General features: G+C 37.7%; 1 pseudogene; it reads right to left on the reverse strand.

The window, feature by feature from the left end:
- Positions 1-16,037: 16,037 nt before the first annotated feature.
- Positions 16,038-16,438, reverse strand: LOC142452391 (selenoprotein W pseudogene; annotated as a pseudogene).
- Between the last annotated feature and the right edge of the window lie 7,162 nt (positions 16,439-23,600).

Here is a 23,600-nt window from a genome sequence, read left to right on the forward strand (position 1 = left end):
CTTTTACATTATAAAGAAATACCTTCACTAACAGTAAATAATTCATACTAGATATTTTATTCCATCATTGTTCTTGTTTATCTCTCAAATCCAAACTTAACTAAAAATAAAATAGAATGAACACTGAAGAATTTATTTTCTGAAATTATATTAAACCTTATTATGCTCTTCCCTCAATTATTTTAGTTATATTACCACTAATGAACCACAGCAAAAAACCCAACAGACAATAAAAGCAAACTTACTGCAATCAAGTGAACGGAAGCTTGATGATCCTGTAGGGCAGAGTGTAGCTGCTCTATACGGTTTTCAAGATGGGATCTGGACAGGAATAGCTCCATAGCTATTCCACTGAGCACTAGTGGGTGACCAGCTCATTTAACTCGCTGTAGCACAAATGATCCAAGATACACAACATTTATAACATTCTGTGACTTATTTTAACAAATTCAATGCAGCAGAATTCGCATTGCCAGTACTGGGCCTAAGCCTGAAGACATCCAGACAAGTTTCTTGATTATGCTTATTCAATGCAACTACCCTGCTGGCATTTTCATGTGGAAAACTATGTGAAGACACAATAGAGAAGCAAAGGTATCTCAGAATTAATTGGAGTGAAAAATCAATCTAGTTATGTGAATATCTGGGCTAAACTAATCACACTACTCAATCTGATCAAAGGATTCTGAGATATTAAAAAATGTTTCTTTAACCCATTAAGTTTTCACAGCAATTATTAAATAAAATAAATATAATAGGAATTGCTACCAAAAGAATGACTTTGTCAATGACTACTAAGCAGTGGCTTGCTTACTATTAATGCGGTGGTTCAAATCCTCCATCTGCTCTCTGGTAGAAAGTTGAGGCTACTGGTTCTTATAAAACCTTGGCAACTCAATTATAAGGCTTGCTATGAATCAACTTGATAGAAATAGGTTTTTTGGGTACTGCAAAAATGTGGTTTTAATGTTGGCCTCAAACTGTTAACAAAAGCCTGTTAATATAAGATATTCAAATCAGACTATCTGTAACAGCTGACAAGCAAGTGAGAAAATTGCTATCAGAGCCCGGAGAAATGGAGGTGCAAGTTATATAAATAAGTTACGCGGTCTTAGGAAATAGCATGGATATTTCATTAAAAAGTATACATGGCTAAACATATTTCCAATAAAATTATTTCAGGAAATTATTGAGTGTCCAGTAGTTTATTTTAGATACCACGGATTGTGTGTGTGTGTGTGTGTGTGTGTGTGTGTGTGTGTGTGTGGTGGAGGTGGGTGGAGGTGAGGGGGCAGATGGGAGATAAACTAAAATGAAAACATTTGGTTTTTATGTAGAATATAGAGGAAATATAAAGCAGCCAGGCTTCCTTGACTGGAAAATAAAGATATGTCTCATTTACAATGTCTCCCAGAAAAAGACTATATAATAAATGACTTTAGGGCAGAGATCAAATATGGGTACTGCCAGGGAAATATTGTGTCCTGGTCATAAGTGTATGAGATGTTTCAGTAAGTTCTCAGAAAGATTTAATGCAGCGTTAATGGACTACATCAAAGAGACAGATAAGCTTAACATATTTTGAATTATCTTAATGTTTCTTGTGGATCCGTTCGAATGTATGACAGTAAGACTTCTAAGAACCAAATGGTATGAACCCATTGTATGCTGAGTTGTAATCCAAATAAAAATTTTAACTGTGATTGCTTTTTAAATTTTTCCAATAAAGTCAATTATAATTAAATACATAGAGAACCAATAACGTTTTAAAGTAATTTCCAATGATAACTTAGTGGAGAGGAAATGAGAACTTGGGGAACATAGTGAAAATAAAATAAACCAGAACATGGAAAGAATACTCAGCCAGCGGGATAACTCTTAATCACGGACCCGAGGTTAGCCTGAGTCTGAATGGATACACACTTGTCTTCCTGTTTGTTTATTTTTCACGTAGCAGGTGCAGTTATCCTGAGCCTCTCTCCTTACTTGGTTACTAAATAATATCAGGTCCTTATCACAGCAGACTGCTGCTCCCGAAAAGATGCTGAAAGACAACAATGTGTATTCTTTCAGGCAGCGTGATATTTTAGAATAGCAGATTCAAGGATTAAGTAGAGAAAACACAGTAAACAATTCTTCAAAAGTGGAATTTTTGACACCACTCTCTCAAATGCACCATTAGAATCAAGGTATGAAGCCTACTCATGATCACTTATGCAGATTTCATTGTTATACATTTTCTTAAGCTTTGAATATTCAGGAACACAATTTTGTTTTGCTTTTAAATTTTTATTAATGTGGATTTATTTACATGTTGCATGCAAGTGGTGATCACTTTGACTTCATGTATTTTAAAGAGCAAATTCAAGTTCTAGTAGAAATGAATGTTTTTGGTTTGCTAATATGTTCTCAACCAAAAGTAAAATTATCGCTAGCTTTTGTTCTGAGATTTATATAAGCAATATGAATGACAAGATAGTATGCCAAGCTACAGAAGACAAATACTCTATTCTTTTTTTAAAATCATTTTATTGGGGGCTCATACAACTCTTATCACAATTCATCGATCCATCCATTGTGTCAAGCACATTTGTACATATGTTGCCATCATCGTTTTCAAAACATTACCTTTCTACTTGAGCCCTTGATATCAGCTTCTCATTTTCCCCTCCCTCCCCCACTCTCACTCCCTCATGAACCCTTGATAATTTATAAATTATTATTACTTGTTCATGTCTTACACTGACTGATGTTTTCCTTCATTCACTTTTCTGTTGTCCCTCCCCATGGGAGGGAGTTATCTGCAGATCATTGTGATCAGTTCCCCCTTTCTAACCCCCATCTTTCCCTTTCCCTCCTGGTATCGCTACTCTCATTAGTGGTCCTGAGGGGTTTATCTGTCCTGGATTCCCTGTGTTTCCAGCTCTTATCTGTATGCATGTACATGCTCAGTTCTAGGGAATTTATAAGGTAGAATTGGGCTAACGATATTGTGGGAAAGAATCATTAAGGAACTAGAGGAAAGTTGTATGTTTCATTTGTGCTATACTGAATTCTGACTAGCTTATCTCCACCCCTTGACCATCCTTTAAGGGGATGTCCAATTGCCTATAGATGGGCTTTGGGTCTCTACTCCACACTCCCCCTCATTCACAATGATATGATTTTTTGTTCTGGTCCTTTATTGCCTGAGACCTGATTCTATCGACACCTCGTGATCACACAGGCTGGTGTGCTTCTTCCATGTGGGCTTTGTTGCTTCTGAGCTAGATGACTGCTTGTTTATCTTCAAGCCTTTAAGACCCCAGACATTATATCTTTTGATAGGTGGGCACCATCAGCTTTCTTTACTACATTTGATTATGCACCCGCTTTGTCTTCAGTGTTCATGTCTGGAAGATGAGCATCATGGAATGCCAGTTTAATAGAACACAGTGTGCTTGCATTGAGGGAGTACTTGAGTAGAGGCCAATGTCCATCTGCTATCTTAATACTAAACCTATAAACATATGTACATAGATCTATTTTCCTATCATCATATAAATTATATTTACATTTGTACATGCCTGTATTTAGATTTCTATAAGTGCCCTTTGCCTGCTAGTTCTTTCCTCTATTTTCTTTTGCTTTCCTCTTGTCCCACTATCATGTTCAGCCTTCAGTTGGATTTCAGGAATTCCTCTCGGTTACACTGTCCTTGATCAAGCCCTACCAGGCCTCTTACACCCTCTTCACCATCGATTTTTAGATCACTTGTTCCCTCGCCCCTGGGTTTGTTAACACCTACTTTCTTTCCCCCACCTCCCCTTCTCCCATGCCCCTCAGAACCATCGGTCCAATAGTTTTCTCCTACAGATTGTTTATCCCACCTATCTTATTTAGATAGACACGCAGAAACAATAATAAGCACAAAAAACAAGACAGAGAAAAATGAAGCAACAAAAGAAAACAAAGCTACAACAACAACAAAAACCAATGTCAAAAAATAAAAGCCTATAAATAGTTCAAGGTCTGTTTGTTTACCTTTAGGGATGTTTTCTGCTCAAGTCTGATGGGGTGCCATGCTCTGATCCCACAGTATATTTTTGGTGTTCCATGGGGACTTCGTTGCTCTGCCCCCCTTGTCTTATTATTGCAAGTCCTTAGTGTTTTGCCTGGGTGTGGTAGGATCAGATGGGGCACAATCCCCTCACTGTGTCTCTGGTGTTGTCCCTAGTAGTGCTATGGGTCAGTGAGGGACATCCTGTCTCATGATGGGGCCGGCCCTGTGGTCTGCTCTGTTCATTGACTGCTCTGAGAAGGAATATCATCCTCAGGGCTTAGTGGGCCAGATGCACTCCACTCTCTCTCCCGCCCCCTTTGTTTGCCTCTGTGTGCTCTGATCAGCCATGTCCCTCTCCCTGAGCTGCAGTTTCAATGCTATCTCTGAAATGAATTCTTTTGGGATTGGGGATTGAGGGTGGTGGGTCCACGCAAATACTCTACTCTCCAAACCATTTGGATCAGAATTATGAAAATTTAGTAGGGCAGTTCTTAATTTTGCTCATATTTTCAGATACCACCAAGAATATGAACAGCCTCTGAAGTCAACTGTGATTCATTTTGTTTTAATTTAGCTGGGCCAATATTTCAGTGGTTTGGCAATTAAGACCTAGTAATCCCCCATGATGTTATCCAGCAAAATGTTTTATCCTCTCTATAAAAGGGTCTTCTATAAGCAGCCAATCAGTTGTAAGATTAGGGTGGTGTAATACCCTTTCGCAGATTTAATGAATGGACATTAATTAATAGAAATTAATGAAAAAAGACCTTTTTTTCAGGGATAGGGCCTACTTCCAACATAAGCATACACTCATATACTGTGAAAAGTTTTCTTGCATTTTTGGATCCTATGTCGGACTCATCGACTTCTGGTTCTTTTGACTTGAGCCAAGGGCCTTCTGAACCAAGGAGCTGTCAACAGCATGCCATCTGACCTACTGACCTTGCGGTCCCCAGCTTGCCATCATCTTATCTATCTTGTGTTTATCAACCCCTACAGCTATGTGATTCAGGAGAAGCCTCCAGCCTAATTTCTGAACCATGGCCTTGGTGTGAGTAATTTTCTCATATATACATATATAAGCTTCACTGGTTTGCTGCTCCTGAGGGACCACCCTATTAACAGTGCCTGTAGAGAAACAAAATCATAAGGATAAAATTCCAAATGGTTTCTCATGTCTGGTTAGTTTTCAAGGCACTGATAACTCTTACTCCATTTGTAATGATAAAATTGAGTATTCTTAACTCCGGCTTTATTAGTAAAGAAGAGACTGATAATTCATGGTGGGAGGTGGCAGTGTTAATATGCAAATTATCACCCCCAATAGATAAAGAATTGGTTAGAAGTGAGATTCTGTGTGATTACGCTTCGGATAATTTCCATAATTCTGTCAGTTTGAGAAATATAGGGAAGCTGGTTGGTTGGTACTACTTACAAGAGACAAAGTGATAAAGGGAAGACCTGAGCTCAGGGCTTTGATGTCATAGCTCAAGTGGTGCATAGAAGATCTCAGAGTTTCCACTTGTGCCATGCAAGAAAACTTTATATCTTATAGTGACAGGGCTGATATTGCTGAAAACCAAACCCTGAGTCTCATTTTAGGAATGGCTGAATGATGATGCCAACTGTCTCCCCAACCTCTAATATCAGATAATAAAGTGAGGGACTTGATTGGGAAGAAATGGGACCCTAAATCAAACATCACCACCTATCCCATCTGAAGAGATTGCTGTACCTTTCTAAGCAAATCTGTTATCATTAAAACCACCACACCTTCCTTGAAGATTAATACAATCCTGCCTGCCGCTGATGTAGTTGGTTATGCATTTGGGTACTACCACAAGGTCAGCAGTTTGAATCTACCAGCTGCTCCACTGAAGCATGTGTGGCTATCGGCTCTTGTAAAGGCATATAGATTCAGAAACCCTAAAGAGCAACTCTACTCCGTCCTGTAGGGTCTCTATGAATCAGATTTGATTTGATGGCAGTAAGTGTGCGTGTGTGTGTGCTAATACAGCACCTATGTCATTGGAATATCACCTGACACAGATGACTTACAAGACTTGGCTGAATGTTCCCAGGATTATTGCTTACCTTGAATACCTATTATTGCTTCTAGACCTACAACCAGGCTTAAGTCCCACCAAGTGCCAAAAGGCAAAGGATACCAAGATAAAATTAGATGCTAATGAATATGAGGGCAAGTTTAAAAAGGGTCCAATCAATACATGCAAGAGTTTATTTCAAAGGAAACATGTTTCCACAATCAGTGAATGGGTGGAGACACGTCTCTCAGTAATACATTTCTCTCAGTCTCCTAAAAAGTCCTTCAAACAAACGAGGAAAAGGCCAGAAGAGTTGTGTCATGGAATTTCCCCCCCCTTTCTAGCCAAGATAATGTGTATTCTTATTCTTTGTAGGTTGAAATGGTTGTCTTAGGATAATTTCATTTAAAAGTCTTACCCCTTTCACCCTACAACCATGCTCCTACAAGTTCCCCTTTGTTCTCCAAAGTCTACCAAGATCACACAGAAGCAAACTTTGAGTCTCTGCAGAGAGTGAGATTTGTTGGACGGCCTGGTGTGGCAGAAGGGGGGACTCCAGGAGAGATGGAAACACCACCTTCAGAAGAGTACAGAATATGTTAAACATAATAGCTTTACATTTTGATATTTATTTAATAGATGTTTCTATAATTTGTGGCAATATTTTTACTTATTCTGGTATATTTCATACTCTCTGTTTACATTCAGATATTAGGTAAATACTGGATATGAGAAGGTTTATCTTCTTGCCTATTTCAATCCACACTAGTCACCTCTTGGAACAATAACAAGAATTCTAAAATTTAGGATTGTGATACAGCTTTTAAGAGTAAACAGATTAAGAAAATGAATATTATGTGATGTTTAATAAAATGCTGTTCATTTTCAAGGCAAAAGTGCACAAAGTTTTAATCTTATTAGATTAAAAATTACTTGCTATATATGCATATGGAAAACACTTTATAATGAAACACAGTTGGCCATCTGCATGTAAGTAATCCCCATCCCTATATTTAACCAAGAGTGGATGGAAAATATTAGGGGTGAGGAGAAAGTCATTAAGGGTTCAATGCAATCCCTCCACAACTAAAATGGAGTGAAAGGTGATTTTTATAGAGATTTTGCATTGTATTGCACATTAAAAATTATTTAGAGATTATTAAAGTGTATTTAGTAAGAAAATGTGAAGGTTATTTGCAAATATGACACCATTTTATATAAGGGGACTTGAACATTCATGGATTTTAGTATTCTGAAGGTCTTTGAACAGATTACCCATAGATTTTGAGAAGCAACTCTATAAGTCAACCATGTTTTGTTTGCCATGTCTGTCCTTCAAAGCATAGTGTTATCTATTATTTTTACAATAAATTCAAACATTGATCTATTGATATTATGAATTACATTTGTTGTTAAACTATCTGCTATACAAGTGTCATATAATTCATTATTATCATTATTTTTACACCAGTTTTGGAGTGTGATAATTTTTAGTCCCTTCTCAAGTTCTATGAGATCATCGGATTTGGAGCAGAAACTCTGTCGTTGTGTATATAATTAGCTGTATGAAACCAATCTCTGTTAAAAAATAAAAAAGATTAATTACCATTGCAAAAGTACATATTCATGTTCTATGCTGTCCTCAAATCAATGACAAGAGTTAACTCAACCAAGATATAAATAAAATAAGTAATATGGCAAATGGATCCTAAATTAATTATCTATGATGATCCTAATGCCAAAATAGAGGCAAATACAAAGTGAACATCATCAACATGCTTTCTGTATCGCCAGTAAATTTAATAAGAAAACTTGCTCAGAATAGAAGTATGAAAGTATCATTTTTAATAGGAAAACTAAAAGAAGAAGTTATGATCAATTAACCTCTTAATAAGTGACTTTTCCATTCAATCTGCTTTTCGCTCACTGTCCCCTGCTGAAAAGTGCACGCAAGTGTTGACATGCACACAACAATATATGCAAATATTATAGCATCTTTATTCATTGTCAAAAACATTTAGAAATTCCCTAGATCCTCCTTAATAGGTGAATTAATAAACAACTGCTGCACAGCCACATTGTATTTGTCTCTTATCTTGTACTTGAGTCAGACCCAGAGCAGACCCTATGCCCGGCAGAAAGAAAAAGGCTGGCCCTGCACCATATTCAAAATCATTGATATATTTCAGTAATCATTGCAAATATGATGCCAATCGATCCTGTTGATGATCTTCCTCTTTTTTGCTGACTCTCTAATGTAGCATTTGAAGTGTGCCTCATCAGCACAGGAAGGTGCTGATACTCCATTCACATCATTGTGGCTTTGAGAAGGCAGTGATTCCTCAATCATGCTTTGGGTGCTTTCTGACCTGAGCAAGTCATCTGCTGGTGCTGTATCTGGCAATGTGCTGCTGTTATCCCGGAGGTTTTCTGTATTTCACTATGCGCTCTCGTATTCATAAGACTTTCAGTGGCGATTTCCACAGAAGTAGACAGCCTGTTCCTTTTTTGTTGTCTCTTTGTAGTCTGGAAGCTCTGCTGAAACCAGCTCACTTACAGTGACCCTTCTGCTAATAGGAATATCAGAGATAAAGCTTCCTGACTCAGAGCAATGTACAAGCCACCATGGTAAGACAACCTGACAAATCAAAATAAATAACTACAAAGTATTAATATGTAGAGTTTAGAATATAAAAGTATGAAATAAGAAAATTGGAAGTCATTCAAAATGAAATGGACCACATGGAGGTCAATATCCAGGATGTTAGTGAGCTGAAATGGATAGGTATTGGCCATTGTGAATCACACAGTATGTGGTTTACTTTGCCTGGAAAAACAAATTCAAGTGAATGGTGCTGTGTTGCATTGACTTCAAAAATGTTATTTCAAGATCTGTTTTGAAGTGCAATGCTGTCTGTGGTAAAATAATATAAGCATACATGGAAATAGAGTCAATACAACTATTATTAAAATTTATGCAACAAGCACTACTTTAGTGAAGAAAAATTGCAGAATTTTACCAACATCTTAAATCTAAAGTTGAAGATGTATTGATAATTATTGACTATTAGAATCCAATATTTGAAAGAAAGAAGAAGGAAAGGTACTTGGAAAATATGGCCTACAGGACAAAACCAAAGCTGGAGATCACATGACATAATTTTGAAAGACCAACTTTTTTTTCTCAAATAGCTTTTTCAACAGTACCAATGACAACTTCACAAGTGCATTTCTCCAGATGGAATCATGCACAAATAAAATTGACTACATCTTGCGAAGAGACAATGAAGAAACGCAATCTAAGCACATGAAATGAAGTCAGGGGCCAATTGTGGAGACCATCAATTGTTCATTTATAATGTCACATGAAATCTGAAGAAAAATTAAACAAGTCCATGAGAGCTAAAATATGACCTTGGGTATATTTCACTTGAATTTTGAGAATATCTCAAAAACAGGTTTGAATTATTGAGCTTAAATGATAAGAGACTTGGTGAGTTGTGCAAAGACCTCAAGTATATCATTCATGAAGATAGCAAAAGGTCATTAAAAAGACAGGAAAGAATAGATCAAGTGCATGTCAGAAGAGACTCTGAAACTTGCTCTTAATTATTGAAAAGCTAAGTCAAATGAGAAAAAATTGATGAAGCAAAAGCCCAACAGAAAATGTTAAAGTAGGGGCGGGGAGGGCAGGATCAATAAAGAATTAAAAAAAAAAAAAGAAAATGTTAACGTACTGCTTGAGAAGACGAGGCAGTGTCTTGAAATCTGCCAAATCCTAGAGTTAGAAAACCAGAAAGGGAGAACAAGCTAAAAATATCTTCAACTAAAAGAAGCCCAAACAATTCAAGCCTCCAATTGCAGTATTGATCATTTCTATGGGAAAAATTTGAATAATGCAGGCAATAGCAAAAGGAGATGGAAATAATATACAGAATCACTGTACTAAAAATAATTGGTTTATATTCACCCATTTAAAAAGGTAGCCTATGATCAAGAAGAGCTAAGGCACTGAAGGAAGAATTCAAGCTGCACTGAGGGCTTTACTGAAAGCAAAGCTCCAGGAAATAAAGGGACGCCAACTGAAATGATTCAATTAGATGATGAAGCATTGAAAGCACGTACGCACCAAGAAACCAGAAAGACAGTTACCTGTCCAACTGATTGGAAGAGACCTATAGCTGTAAACACTTCTGAGAAAGGAGAGCCAACAGAATTTCCAAATTATAGAACAATATCTTACAAAAGTAAAATAGTTCTGGAAATCATTTCATAATAGTTACAGCAGGTACATTGACAAGAAGCTGTCAGAGGTTGAGGCCAGATTCAGGTGAGGACCTGGAAGGAGATATATTATTGCTGATGCCAGATGGTTCATGGCAGAAAGCAAAGGATACCAGAGAGATGTTTACTTGTGTTTTATTGACTATGTAAAGGCATTCAGCCCCATGGAGAATAACAAACTATGGACAGCCTTGAAAATAGATGGGAATTCCAGGTGTTCATTTTACTCAGGGAGACATGCATGCACGTGGATCAAAGTCAGCTGTGCAAACCGAGCTAAGGAATCCTGCATGGTTTAAAATCAGGAAAAGGTGCATCATGGTTATATCTGGTAACCGCATTGTTCAATCTGTATGCTAAGCACATAATTACAGAAATTAGATTATATGAAGAAGGAGGAGGCATCAAGATAAAAGGAAGGAAGGAAGATAGCAACATGTGATGTGCAGATGACATGATCTTGTTTGCTGAAAGTGAAGAGGACTTGAAGCATTTGCTGATGAAGATCAAGGATTACAACTTTCAATTCAGACTGTAATTTATGCTAAAAAAATCCTCACAACTGGATGAAAAATAACATTATGATAAATAAGAATAGATTGATCTTGCTTCGATCCACAATCAATGCTCATGGAAGCAGCAGTGAGAAATCAAAAGATACATTTCTTTGGGTAAATTTGCTTCACAAGACCTCTTTAATGTGTTGAAAAGTAAGGATGATACTTTTATTACTAAAGTGTGTCTGATCCAAGTCATGGTGTATTCAATCACCTCATACGCATGTGAAAGTTGAACATTGACTAAGGAAGACCTAAGAAGAATCTATACATTTAAATTATGATTCTGTTGAAAAACAATGAAATCACCATAAACTTCTAAAAGTAAAAACAAATCTATCATGGAAGAAGTATGGCCAGAATGCTCCTTAGAGGCAAGGATGGTGAAATTTGACATTCAGTATTTTGTACATGTCAGGAAGAGACCGACCCCTGGAAAGGACATCATGCGTGGGAGAGTAGAGGGGCAGTGAAATCAGGAATAGCCTCGACAGCATGGGCTGACACAATGGGTGCACTGGTGGGCCTGAACTTGTGAGAATGGTGCAGGGCCAGGTAGTATTTCCTTCTATTTTACATAGGGCCGCTATGAGTCAGAACCAACTCAACAGCATTTAACAACAACATCCTATTTTACCAAGTGTGGCAGTTACATAATTTCATGTCAATTTGAAGATATATAACATTGTAGGGTAGAGTGGTCACAGCCTGATGGCAACTCCTTGTGGGCATGGCTTTCTCATTAGGAGGACCCTGGGTACCTCCCATTCTCTCTGCCTTCATCTCTTTTCTGGCTGACCTTAATGACTGCCCGAACCCAGTGACGCGTCCATTGCCATTGGATCCACAAGACTGCAACCACCAGCTTGGGATATTCCTGCAGTCTGCATCATTGCGTGTGGCTGCATGCGTCTGAGGAGGGACTTATGGACTAGCATGGAACTTAGGTACTTGATCTGGACTGGGTTGGGCTGTTTACTCAGTATATAATTACTTCTTGATATAAAACTCTTTCTTAATTATATAGGAGTGTCCCTGTATTTGTTTCTTGTGTCAACCTGGCTTAACACACCAAGCATGATATAAGGAATAATTCCTCTGTATGCAAAATTTATGAAAATTCCAAAATATTATTGAACTTTACAACACAATGAATTAAACTTAATTTACTCAAATTTAAATAATATTTAGGAGTTTTGAAAATCTCAGGAAGGAATGCTGACTCTGATGAAAGTGCTTTGTTGTACTAAAAATTAGATGCTATTAAATATATATATGACCATTGAGTAGATTCTGACTCACAGCCCCTTGCAGAGGGGTAGTGGGGAGGAGATGAGTCACTCAAGGTTCAGTGTGGCAACAATGAAACTCAAAACCTTCCTTTAGTTCTTAAACGCTTTCTCCCCTCCTAATTATCATGACCCCAATTCTACCTTGCGGACCTGGTTAGACCAGAGGATGTACAGCGGTGCAGTAGGGATCTGGAAACACAGGGAATCTAGGACGGATGAACCCCTCAGGACCAGCGGTGGGAGTGGCGAAACCCGGGAGGGGGTGTAGAAAGGGAGAACCTATCTCAGGGATCTACATGTAACCTCCTCTCTGGGGGATGGGCAACAGGAAAGTGGGTGAGGGGAGACGCCGGGCAATGCAATATAGGCTAGAGTAATAATTTATAAGTTATTTAGGGTTCGTGAGGGAGGGGGGAGGGGATAAGGAGGGGGAGGGAAAAAAAGGAAAATAAGCTGATTCCAGAAACCCAAGTGGAAGGCGAATTTTGAGAATAATGAGGGCAATGAATGTACAAATGTGCTTTATTCAATTGATGTATGTGTGAATTGTGATAAGAGTTGTTTGAGCCCCAATAAAATGATTTATAAAAACAAAACAAAAGAACAGTAGTTCTCAATCTTCCTACTGCTGTGACATTTTAATATAGCTCCTCATGTTATCGTGACCTCCCACCATAAAATTTATTTTTGTTGCTACTTTATAACTGTAATTTTGCTTTTATTATGAATTTGGTGACCCTATGAAGGGGGTCACGACCCACAGGTTGAGAACCACTGCTTTAGAACAAAGTAAAACTCTCCTGTTAGTTTTGGAAATTGTCACTTTTTACTGGAGTAGAAAACTGCAACTTTCTTGGTATATAATTATATGTAACCCACTACAATATCAGGGCCCCTATTAAATACTCTTCGAAGACTTATTAAAGGAAAGGGTGCTGTAAACTGAGTGATGTTTGCAAAGACAGAGATACAAATAACTGTACATATTTTAATTTGCTTGGTAAAATTGTTTCTGACAGGGATATGGAATAATAGTTTTGATACATCTGTATATGCACACTGTGTTTGGAAAATTCATATTCATTCAGTTGACCCTTGCCTGAGTTTCCTGGGGCTGCACTGGTAAAACAACAAAAAGTGAGTGGTTTGACTGAGCAGAATTTATATTCTCACAGTATTTTGAGGTTAGAAATCCAAGGCAAAGTTTTCCCTCATTGATTGTCCCTGGGGGCTTTGAGAAGGTACTGTGTCTCTTTGTTTCTGGTGGCTACCAGCATTCCTTTGAATTCCTTAACTAATTGAAAAATTATCACCTTCTTCCTCCTTCTGAGACTCTTGTTTCCCTGTCTTCTTTTGTGAGACATCACTCAGAAATGCTTACAACTAGTTAAGATCCACCCCACTTGAAAACAAGGTCACATTCACTAGTATAAGGGTCGGGACTTTCATAAACCTGCTTGAGGTGAGTGTCCAGTTTAATACGTGACATCCTCTTCCTGATTGTTCTCGGTGCCAGTCTTTTTGGCATCATCCCTGGCATCACTTCATTGACATTCCTGAAACGGGGTATACAAACGTTTCCCTCCAATTTACTTTAAACCAATTTGAAAATATATTTTTCTTCTGAATTTATAATATTGTACTATTTTATGTTACCTTTAAGTTTTTAATTGTTTTTATCCTTAATGAAGAAAGCTGTGTAAGGCCAACTGTAAAACTTAGTTCGTACATCTGAATTGCTCTAACCTCATGACAAATTAATCACACAACTTTAAAATAAACTTTTAGATTAGTGAACACAACACAAAATTGTGTAGAGTTCTCATCTCATCTCTGTATATAAAGCACAAATCCACTAAACATTTATATTTCTTGATTCCATTGCTCTTACAGAAGTAATGTAATGAAACTCTTTTCTGCCCCTACATTGTCCTTTTATAAGCAATGCTGTAACGAATATCCTTATATTTATATATCTGGCTTATGATGAGGCTTCAAAAAGTTCATGGATGATTTTATCATCTTTAATTCCATTTTTTCATGACATTTTAAGACATTTGTATATATTGCATCATTTTAGTTGGATTTTAATTTTATCATCTCTTCAGAGAGAGACTATTGTCAGATATCATTTCTTTTATTTATTTGGAAATATTTACAAGAGCTATTTTGTGGCCTTTGGCCAGCAAGTCTAATATTTGAGGCTTATTAGTGATCATTTTTACTTATTTCCCTTTCCCATCTTCATGCGGATTTTCCTTTTCTGTTCTTTGCATAGCTCAGAATTTGGGGAATGAAAAGTAAAATCATAGATAATATAAATGGGTAATTGGAAATTAGTTCTCCCTTCAGTATTTTCTGCTGTTGTGCCTGCTACAGCTTGTATAAGTCTTTCACAATTGTCATTGACTATTTCTGCAGTTTGTCTTCCACGCAGTAGTGTGGTCGCTAGGTTGTTATTGCTAAGTGCCATTGAATTTTCTCTGACACATAGTGACCTGATGCACAATAGAATGAAACACGGCTTGGTCTTGTGCCATCCCCACAATTGTACCTGTACCTGAGTCCCCGGATGCAGACCCTGTATCAGTGCATCTCACGGAGGCCCTCCCTCTTTCTTGCTTTCTCTCATCGTTGCCAAACATGATGTCCTTCTCCAGGGACTGGTCTCTCCTGACAATATGTCCAAAGTATGTGAGATAAAGTCTCACCATCCTTGCCTCTAAAGAGCACTCTGGTCTTACTGCTTTCTACACAGATTGGTTTGTCCCTGGAACTTTCATATTTTCTCCAGCACCACAATGCAGAGCTCTCCATTCTCCTTCAGTCTTTGTATTCAACGCCCAACTCTCACATGCACACAAGGCAATGGAGAACACTGTGGCTAGGGTCAGGACCACCTTGTTCCTCAGAGTCACAGCCTTTGCCCTTCAATGCCATACAAAGTCTTCTGCACAACATTTACCAAATGCAGTACAGTTTTGATTTCTTGAGTGCTACTTTCATAAACACTGATTGGGGATCCAAGTAGGACAAAATCTTTGACAACTTCAAGATTTTTTCCACTGATCATGATGTTACTTATTGGTTCCATTATACGGATTTTAGTCTTTTTTGCATTGAGTTGTAATCCACCTTTGAAATCCTTGATCTTCATCCACAAGTGCTTCAAGTCCTTCTCACTGTCAGCAAGCAAGGTTGTGTCGTCTGCAGATCACAGGTTGTCATATAGTGGTAACTATATAGTCTATTTATGTTATATAATGGTTGCTATATAGTCTATACATGATTAACTTAAGCAGTTAGACAATGATTGGTCAATTTCCCTTACTGTGTTAAACAGCACGTTTTCTCACCTTTTTTGAGTGATCTTTGTGAGTGTATGTGTTTGTGAGTTGACAAATGGATGCACATGTTTTAGTGCATCCATTTTTTTTTCCCACTTGGCCAACTTGCCCAGTCTTTATTGACCACTGCAGACGTTGCAGAGAGTTGAAACACACACTCACTTACACACCGTGATCCCTCTCTTGCTCCTCTAGAGACGCCCAGAGGCTGGACCTCCCCCCAATTTCTGAAGGACAGAATGAGGGATCTGGAGGGCTGGGACGATGCACGAGGGGAAATTTGAGGAAGTGGGGTCAGGGGAGGGAGGGCAGGCAGCAGGGTCAGTGGGAAACGCTAGATTCTTGAAGCAGCTCCACACAAACACACGCAGAGAGGCAAAGACCAGGGTTGTCAGCCTCGGCTCCAGCCCAGGAGCCGCGGGGGATTCTGGGAACGACCACCCGTCCAGAAGACATTTCGGTCCTTCCTGTCATGAAGCGTCTGCCAGGAGGGGCTGGGCCAAAGTTCCTGGCCTGTGAGGAGAAAGAGGGCCATCAGCTCGTGGGGGGTGGGGTGGGGGGGCGGGAGAGGATGAAAGTCCAGGTTGGGAGCTCCTCTGCCTTCTGGGCAAACGACCCCTGACCAAGGCGGCTTTGATGGTGGCTACCAACTTCAGAAACTTGCTTTCCGTGTCCACGTAGCCATCACCGTTCTTCTTGGAGGGGACCAGCTTCCCGCCACCATCACTTCAAAGAACCCGGTGGCCTTGGGGGTCCCCTCACCGCTGATGTCCAGGCGGCCAGGATACTCATCTTCTAACTTCTTGAGCTGAAGGTACTTAGACTTTTAACCTCAGGCTCCAAAATAAACGACTTAGACTGCGAGAGCCATGGATCGGGACAGAGACATCCACCTGCCGCGGACACCACTCGGATGGGGAGCGCCCACGGCGCCAGCCCAACCTCAACCCCAAGGGCAAAATGAAGGTTCCAGGAGCCGCTTCCGTTGTTATACAATGTTCTTTTCTTTTTTCTTGTTTATGCTGGACCTTAAGTCAAACAGAGTTCAGCTATTTGTACTCTCTCAGGTCATTCCTTATCAATATGGCAGACTCTACATGTAGCTCATTAGTTTACCTTTTATTTTCTTGACAACTCATAATGAAATATATAAACACCATAGTTTTGTAGCCCAGTATATTAATAAAGATAAACTTTTAAGTCATTCAATGCACATGCATTCTAAGAACGTTAGAACATTGGGCCCCAAAAGGATAACCTAAAAGTAATCATTTCTCAAAAGCTGTCCATATCAGAACAAATCAGAATGACAAAATGATCTGAGCTCATTTTGTGGCACTTGTGTGTTCCTTTTAGGGTAGCAGTGACGCGCTGGGCTGCTAACTGTACGATTAGCCGTTCAAAACTACAGGCGGATCCAGGGGCGAAAGAAGAGTCACAGTGTCCTCAAGCCACCGGGGCAGTTCCACCCTGGCCTGTAACTTCGATAGGGGTCGGAGTCACCTGATAGCAGTGAGATTGGTTTTATCTTTGGTTTATGGACACCCACACTTAGAAAGACGCATTTCATTATTATTGCTCTGCATATTTCTAGCCTGTATTTCTTTGCTTTCAGTTTTTATTTGTTGCTATAGAGTGTTTGAGACAATGAGTACTTGAAAAGACTGAATAGTTTTTCAAAAAGAGCAAGTTCAAAGGCATTTGTGCATACAAGTAGCCTGTCTAGAGAGAAACAAGACAAGAAGTTGCTTTATTGATGCAAATACATTGCTTCCTACTACAGTCCAATTTTCTGTTATTTCTATGGTTTTTAAAATGCTCAGAAAAGCAGACTTTTTTTCCGAAGGTGAGCCACAGTGGATGCATAACTTTGTGCTCATATTTCCAACCTATCATTAACATCCTGTGTCATTCTTAGATAGCCTAGGAGTTGTCTATTTTTTTAATTTTTGTTTTAAAATGAGAAAGAATAACTTGACTCATGATTTTATTATTTAAATAAATAAAGGTGATTGAACATTATCTTAATTTCCCAGTTGTACTGCGATACAAATACTGGGAGTGCTTAGCATGATAGAATATGAATTTATTTTCCTCACATTTCTGGAGGCTCAAAATCCAAACCAGGTCCTGTGAATCCCTTATTTATTGGTAGCTCTGGGTATTTGTTGTTTCTCAGAGATCTTCCTATTACATTTATCTGGCACAGGATGTTCTGTATCTGTGTGGAATCTCATTTATAACTCAGAAGTGATAAGGGGATAGGATCTAAACTCTATTAACATGTTTTCATTAGTCTAGGAATTAAAACCTGGACTTTTTATGCAGGATTACATCCACACTTATAGGATTCAAACATATATTTTGAGGAGACACAATTCAATTCATAACTGATTCTGACAATATTAATTATGTATAAAATGTTGGTTATTTGTATCCAACATTTGAAAAAGCAGACTATTTAGAATCATTAACCAAATATGTTTGGGCAATTTGCTAGTTTGAACCTTAATTTCTTTGAGTGTTGGCATACTGTAAGCAGACTTAAATTTATTACATTTAATATTTCATCAGTTAATTTTAAACAATAAAAAGAAAGTCAAGTTTTCACTCAATAAGTGTTTTGGAGAAAAATTCTGTAAGCCCATTTTTGTTCCTTTGGAAGAGACCTGGTGGCAATGCCTAGTTTAAATTAACTTGCTTTTGTCAACATACTGTAATTAGTCACTTATTTTTAGAGCTGAATGCTAATGAGTCATTTCATGTTCTTAATTAAAAACGTGTGGAATTCAATTGAGCTATAGAACAAATGGACAAATTAAGTCCTTTCTGCATGAGAGTTCATTTATCCTTTTAAATACATAATATACTTTTAAATGTTGAACTTAAGCACTATGATTAATGCTATGCATGGTAGATTTTAGCCTAGTACTCAAATTCTTATTTAAGATTATACTTCTCTATCAAATATTTTTTTTTAGTTTTCTGGATAACTGCATCTGAATTTTCACTACTCTCGACTCATCTACTCTTTGATTTCAAAGTTCCTCGCTTTTACCATAAATCAATCAGATTTAACAAAATTATTTTTCAATTTACCATTGTTTACAAACTTAGAATTTCATAAAGACGTTTTTTACAAGACTTTGATTTTGCACTTATTATTGACTTCTCTCTCTTACTTTTAGCATTCTATGTAAATACTTTATCTTACTGACTTTTATTCAAGTAATTTCAAAGAAGACGTTCAACATCTAATACCTAAGGAAGGTGCGGGAAAAAATTAGGGCCTCATCTATCACACTGAGAATAAATTTTGTTAATTAAAATATTTTCTTCAAAATTTTAGAAAGACATTTTAATTATTATGGTCACTGCTGCCGTTGTATATAAGTATAAAGCCTAATTCATATGATCAGGAAGGATCGATTGGTATAAGAGGCTCTCAAGCTCTGCAAATTAGAAGACTAAAGGGAGCATGCAGAGCCTCAGGGAGATTCATTGCCAAAATAACTGCAAAGATGGCAGCAAGTGCCCGCTCTTGTGAGGATGGTGCAGGACCAGCTGCTCCTTCTTTCCTTTTACAATTTCGTTTCTTCTGTGTGTGCGAGGCACAGAGAATCCTTACTGCCGCAGGAAGCAAGTGCACTCATTCCTACCTCACCGCCTTTTACATTTTCTTACTGTGAATTAGGTGATGGTTTATAGGGAAAGTCAGTATTCCATTCAATAATTCATATACACTTTATTTCCTGTCATTGATTGCAGTTTCCTCAATGTGACATTACGTATCCTACTTCTTCCTTGTGATACCTGCTGGCAATATTGCTATGTTTTCTACAACACATTGCTGTAAATTGGAATTGATTCTATAGGGCTAACAGAAATATTAAACTTATAATTGGATGACTGGTATTTCTAGTTCAATTTCTGATCACATAACAAATTCCCATGTAATATTTGCATGGGCATTTGTCTAAAATTAAAAAAAAATGAAAACTCACTGCCATCAGGTCAATGTTGACTCTTAGCAACACTGCAGGACAGAGTAGCTGTCCTCGTGCATTTCTGAGATTGCCACTCTTTACGGAAGCATGAAGTCTTACCTTTCTCCCTTGTAGTGACTGGCTGGTGGTTTCAAACTGCTGACTGTGGGGTTAGCAGTCCAATGCACAACTTCTCAGCCTCCAACAGACACTGTCTCTCCATCCCAGAAAATATATATTCTGTGTGTATGTGTGTGTGTGTGTGTGTGTGTGTGTTAACATGGATGCTGTTTGTGGGGGTTTTCCTTTTATAAATGTTTTGCTATAAGATTTTTATTAAATAATGAAATGCTCCAACACTGTCGGTCAAGTTATCATAGTGCGGCAGTCCATGTGTGGCTGAGGTTCTAGGAGCTGTGGCACAGCTGTGTCAAGTACCAGTCCTGCCAGCCATTGGAGACAAGTTCATCAGTGCTAACATAAAAAAGGAAAACCAGGAGGAAGAACCTAGAAATCTATTTTTAAAAATTAATAAGGTGAATAAAGACATTCTGAGTAAAAGTGGGGTGTTCTCTGAAATTGTACTGGAATAAGAGTCCTTCAGGATTGAAGGCATTTAATATACATCTAGGTAAGAGCTATTTCTCAAAATAACTGACCATCCCATGGATGATGTAAAATTTTTGAAACCTTTATTTGTTGATGTGGCAGGATATAGAATGCACAGAAATAGTAATAAATAGTCATTGACATAATGATCCCCAATAAAATGATTTAAAATTTTTTTTTAAAAGATTTTAGTCTCACCAAAAAAATAAAGAATGTAGGAAAATCAGAAGTTGTCCAAAATTAAATGGAAGACACAAAGTTCAATATCCTAAGTGTTAGTCTGCTGAAATAGATTGATATTGGTCATTTTTAATTGGCATTCATGTTTTATTTTGCTGGGAATAAAATATCAGAAGAATGCCATCACATTCATTGTGAAAATGTACATTTCAGATCCATCCTGAAATAAAATCTTATCACTGATAGGAAAATATCCATATTCCTACATGGAATACAAGGTAACACTACCATAATTCAAATTTACACACCAACTACTAATTCTAAGGATGGAGAAATCATGGATTGTTACCAGCTCCTACAGTTTGAAATTGATCAAAATGCATTGATAGTTACATGAGTATTGGAAAGTAAGTGTTGGAGACGTAGAAGAAGGAACCATAGTTGGAAAATAAGACCTTGGCTATTAAATAAGAGGGATTGCATAATAGAAAATAATAATACCAGATTATTTTTACATTAATATTTTAAAAACTTATTTATTTTTAAATCCATATCTATACACAATGGACCACACCAAATAGAAATTAAAGTAATTAAAATGAGCATATCTCTGAAAGGAATTGATGGAATAGCTCAATATTATCAGTCCAGGACAAGACCAGAGTCTGACTGCACAGCATACCAATTAATAATGTAATAATTCAAGTTGAAGCTTAAGGAAATTTTTTAAAATCCATGAGAGTCAAAGTATGAACTTCATAACATCCTGCCTAAATGAATAGAATATCACAATTATAGAATGATTTAATTCATTCAACCTTAATGACCGAAGACAAGATGAATTGTGGGTCAACATCCAGGACATCATACATAAAAGATGCAAAAAGTCATTTAAAATACAGGAAAGAACAAAAATAGGTTTCAGAAGAGACTCTGCAACCAAAACTTGCTTTTGAATATAAATATCTTAAATAAATAGATGAAATTATGAAGTATTAAGAGCTGAATAGGAAATTTCAAAGGGCATTTGGAGAAGACAGAGTTAAGTATTATAATATTATCTATAAATACTTAAGAGTTGGAAAACTAAAAGAGAAAAATGAGTTCAATATTTCCCCAACTCAAATGAGTGAAGAAAAAGTCAAACTTAGATTTGAAATATTCAAGGATTCTATGGGGAAAATATAGAATACAGGATGTACCAAAAGAAGGTTAAAGGGCTGCAAAGAGTCACTGTACTCTGCAGAATTGGTCAATGTTCAATTTTCTCAGGAGGTACCATATGAGCAAGAGCAGAGGGCACTGGCCAACAGAAAAGTGAGTGAAGAGAGACGTTGGACCGTGTAAGATATGACAAAATTATAATAGTTTATAAAGTATCAATGGTTCATGAGGGAGGGGGAGCAGGGAAAGGGACAACAAGGAGCTGATATTAAGAGCTCAAGTAGAAAGCAAATGTTTTGAGAATGATGATGGCAACAAATGTACAAATGTGCTTGACACAATGGATGTATGTATGGAGAGTGATAAGACTTGTACAAACCCCCAATAAAATGATTTTTTTTAAAAGGAGGAGGAATGGAAATAGGAAATATAGAAGGAAGTGGATAAGTGATGTTACATTGAGGGGTTTGCAAACTATGAAATTAAACAAGAGGTGTCTGAATTGTTGAATGGAACACTGACATTCTGCTCTGTAAACCTTCACTCATTTCACACTAAAAAGTAAAAAATAGAAAATAGAAAAGAATAAAAAGAAGTCCAAGATACTATTAAGCCACGGATGTTAAACAAAGTTACAGGAATTGAGGCAAAACTATGGGGAAGTTTCAAACACTGGAAATAATCAACCATTTATGCAAAAAATTTTGGAAGATAGGCAAATGGAAATGATTTACCTTTGTGCCCGTTCCAGAAAAGTTGGTCTGACATTATAGGAAAATAGGTTAGCTAGATCACCAACTTGAAATGCAAGCGACATTTTGCTGAAGGTGAACGTGATAAGGGTGCAGGAGAGGTAGTGTTTTCATCCATTGTTTAAAGGATTATAATGAGTCAGAACTGACTTAATGGCACCCACCATAGCAACTTCTCTGAGAAAATCTGATAAGCAGGTATGTATCTGTTGGTCAATCGGTATAGATTTGCTTTTGTAATATCCTGGATAGGCAGATGGTTAAGTATTCGACTACTAACTGAAATTTGGTGATTCAAACCTATTGAGGGCAAATTATCAGACTTGGTAACTTGCTTCTGAAAATTTGTCATTAAAACCCTACGGAGCAGTTGTACACTGCACACACGTGTTCACAATGCACACGCGGGTTCACAATGCACATCGTGTTCACAATGCACACATGGGTTCACAATGAATTGGAATTGACTCAACAGCAACTAACAAGAACAACTTCTCCCCAGTGAAATATGTTCCATGTTTAGTCTCCTTTGCTTGGGAAATATTTCTCATATCTATTTTCCTCAATATGACTACTCATTAATTTTTACTTCCAAGTTACATCAATTTTCATCTTATTTTGTATTTGAGGAAGTGCCATGGGGGCCATGTCTGACCCCTTTCCTCTGCCATGCCTAGGTAACTCTTACAAAGATTTCTCACTCACTGCCATTGAGCTCAAATGCCCAAGGGTCCCTCACTCTGGAAGCAAGCTTCCTGCCTGAAGACCTTCAGCTTTACTCATTTCTTATACCACAAAGCCAGGCTCTATGGTACTTGGTCTCAGTAGTTTCTCTGCTCTGTCTCATGGTCTTGGCTCTGTGACCTCTGGTCCCTCCGCTCTCCACCACTTCAGACAGCAATACCACACACAGTTTTCAGGTGACTGTTCACTCTTGGTGATCATGGGATTTCTCTGTTCCTAAGATAGGATAGTTTTATGCCCCACAGAATGGCAAAACTGACTAATCCCCAAGTGAGACTCCCTTAAAACTTATTAGTATACTGTAGCATACTTCCATTCCGTCACTGACTGGGAGTCACAAAGCTATGGCAGAAAATGGGTCACGTTCTTATCGGATTCCTTGAAGAATAACTGCTTGTGGTTCTGGGAGCATGGTTGCCCTTGTCTTCATAGATGACATCTCTGACATAGACAATATTCAGAGCTGCTCTGCTTGCCGTTCTATCTCACCAATGCTTCAGTCTCACTGAAAACTTGTGACTTTAAGAAGATGAGTATATCATAACTATTGGAAAAATTAGCCTGAAAGGATCCATCAAATCTATAGAACTCTAACAAT

The sequence above is a fragment of the Tenrec ecaudatus genome, chromosome 7 (genome assembly GCF_050624435.1).
Source record: "Tenrec ecaudatus isolate mTenEca1 chromosome 7, mTenEca1.hap1, whole genome shotgun sequence".
Lineage (NCBI taxonomy): Eukaryota > Metazoa > Chordata > Mammalia > Afrosoricida > Tenrecidae > Tenrec > Tenrec ecaudatus.